Source organism: Corvus moneduloides, chromosome 4 (genome assembly GCF_009650955.1).
Source record: "Corvus moneduloides isolate bCorMon1 chromosome 4, bCorMon1.pri, whole genome shotgun sequence".
NCBI classification, from domain to species: domain Eukaryota; kingdom Metazoa; phylum Chordata; class Aves; order Passeriformes; family Corvidae; genus Corvus; species Corvus moneduloides.
In genome coordinates this window covers 52,906,152-52,909,497 of record NC_045479.1, presented here as the reverse complement: position 1 = coordinate 52,909,497, position 3,346 = coordinate 52,906,152, and positions in this window count along the sequence as shown.

Here is a 3,346-nt window from a genome sequence, read left to right as displayed (position 1 = left end):
TTTTTAGAGCTACGATTGTTTTTCTGTGTATTCCTGCATTGCTTGGAACATTCTGTCTATAGTGTAATATTCCTGTTAGGCAAATTCTGTTAATTCTTTGTCACCCTTTAATTAGAAAATTAATACTATAGCACTGTATTGAATTAATTTTTCTTGTGTTAAGCACATAAGGCAGAAACCCCCTCAAACCATGGATTCATACAGAACAACAGAATAGATATACCTTTGCAGATATAGCTGCTTTGCCCTGCAAACATTTGTGCAAAAGAGTAACTTTACTTTTTGTAGCTCATCTTGATGTTCACAGTGGAACTGCCAGCATGTAATTATTGTATTCAATGTCTTGAAATTATTGTAATTATTATAATTTATCACTCATTATAATAAATTATAATGAGTATTATTTATCATATTTTGTAATACACATTTCAGACTGTTTGAAATATGTTTACTTTTGAGGAGTTTGTATTATTTGAAGAAGTAAATTCTCTCTATAGCTAAAAAAGTTTATGTTTTATCATAGTTACAGAGAAAAACATGATATGGTGTAAATTCAAAAATCCAAGAGAAAATTGCAAGGTTCTTCTTGAAACCTCTGTTACAGATGTGGTTTTGACCCAGCCTTTTGCTCTGACAAATGAAACTGTATAGGAAAAAGCAGTAGCATTTACAGAGAGAATAAGCACATATTTGGCACAAAACAGCTGAAAACTGGATTGACTCCCTCAAAAGAATATGAACTGTAGAGCCAGTACCTGGATGACCAGTGCATTTTAACATCAGTGGAACCTTTCCATTGATTTTACCATTAAATTGAGAATTTTAGTTTAATTAAATTCTGGATTTTAGTTCGGTACTGAATTAAATTGTAGAATTACTTAATTGTAGAATTCTACTAATTGTAGAATTGCAGCACATGAGTATTCCAGTTGACTTACGTGCTTTCTGACATCTGAACCTTAGGATATGAATGGCTGCTAAGTCTGAACTTCCTCCAGTGATAAAAGGAGTTTTGAAGTAAATTATGGGTTGAATGGCAATGCGTCACATAGAACCTGCCTCTTTATACATTTGTTTCCTTTCTTTTTAAGCAGATTTTAAAAAATGTAATTTACAATTCCAGAAGGATGATTTAAATAAACAGTAAGGAAATAGTTCAAAAAATACGAAAAGGTAGTAGTCCATTGATTTCAATGCAATGCAGTGTTGGAGGTTTTTGGAATCCTAGAATCATTTCAGTTGCAAGGACCTTTAAAATCGAGCCCAGCCATTAACCTGACACTGCCAAGTCCACCATTAAACCATGAATCTAAGCTCCATATCTACACAGCTTTTAAATACCTCCAGGGATGGTGACTCCACCACTCCCCTGGGCAGCCTCTTCCAGTGCTTGACCACCCTTTCAGTGAAGAATTTTTTCCTATTATTCAACATAAATCTCCTCTGGTGCAACTTGAGGCCATCTCCTTCTGTTGCTCTAGACCCTTCACCAGCTTCACTGCCCTTCTCTGGACGTGCTCCAGCACCTCCATCTCTTTCTTTAGTGAGGGGCCAAAAAACTGTATTCAAGGTGCAGTTTAATAGTGAACAGCATTTGAGGTGTGACCTCACCAGGGCCAAGTACAGAAGGACAATCACTTCCCTAGTCTTGCTGTCCACACTATTTCTGATAGGATGCCATTGGCCTTCTTGGCCACCTGGGCACACGCTGGCTCATGTTCAGACAGTCATCAGCCAGCACCCCCAGGTCCTTTTCCACTGGGCAGCTTTCCAGCCACTCTGCCCCCAGCCTGTAGTGCTGCCTGGAGTTGTTCCGACAAAAAGGCAGGATCCAGCACTTCACTTTGTTGATCTTCCTACATCTGGCTTCAGTCCATTGATCCAGCCTGTCCAGATCCCTCTGCAGAGCCTTCCTACCCTCTGTCAGATCAACACTCCTGCCCAGCCTGTTTGCAAACTGATGGAGGGTGCCCTTGATCCCCTCATCCAAATCATTGGTAAAGGCATTTAACAGAACTGGCCCCAGTACTGAGCCCTGGGGAACACCACTGACTGTCTGCCAGCTGGATGTAAACTCCACTCGCCACCACCATTAGCTCTTTCCTGGCAGTGCTGTTTAGCCACACTGTGAAAATTTTGTGTAAATAGTTAAAAATTTGTGCTGGAATTACAGTGAGTTGGATGCTTGACTAATTATTTGGGACATGGCTTTCAACAAAATAAGTGCCTTGTAACTAATGTCATCCTTCAAATCAGTGTCCAAAAATGGCATTTGAAAGCATAGAAATGGAAAGTTTTAGGACATGTTGTATGGAAAGAGAGCTGTTGCAAGATAGAAAAAGTATTTTCAATACTTAGGATAGCTGAGGTATTTGTTAGGGCAAAGCCAAATAAAACCAACATAACTGAAATAGTATGTATTTTTTTAAATGTATCATAATGGAAATTAGCATAAAACCCTTCATGTTAATGGTCTTAAGCTGCTAATTTTGATTATTATAAATGTTTTGTTGATATTGTTACTGAATTTAAAACCAATTTTTTTTTACAGCTTTTTGTCCATAGCATTTATAACTGTACTGAATTTTGAGAAGGAATTAATTCTAAATTTTCTCTAATAGTTACTGTATTGATTCATCTCTATATGTAGCTTATATATGACATTTAAAAAGGTACTGGGCAAGTATGAAGAATGAAAATGTTCTCTGTATCAGACAGTGAAGAATACTGGGAAAGCTAACTGAAAATATCAGAGTCAGAGTAAAAATACTCCATTTCTAGGAGAAGTAATTGCACTTTATCAGGAAAAGAAAACTGTTCAGCTAAAGGGTTAGACCTGCCTAAGTTTCTAATAAAGCGGAGTAAATTCTTTAAAAGCACAGCTGATCATCTTTGCTTGTTAGAGTTACTCAATAGATGGTTTTAGAATCCGTTGGTAAAAGGGCCTTTTGGAGCGCAGAGCCTTCCAGGATAATGAGAACAAATGACTGCAAAGTGTCAGTACCTCTTCAAAGAACAGAATGTGAGGTGAAATCCTAACCTCCATTCACTTCTGATAAGTGGCTGAAGTGATAAGCTTATCAAGTCTCTTAAATCATAGCTTAGAGGTTGAGCTCATGAGGAATCCATACTCCTGAAACACTCCGGAAGGGCTGATGAGAGTTGCTGGGATTGACTCAGTTCTTTCCCAAAGACTCTCCCTCCCAGGTAAAGGGGATCAGCCCGTAGGGTGTGTAAGGTTCCTTCTGCACTAGTAAACACACAAGGCCAATCAACAACTTCTCTTACTTCACAGGATTCTTGTGAGCAGGTGTTTTCGAGCATCAATCAAAATTTGCCTTCTCCC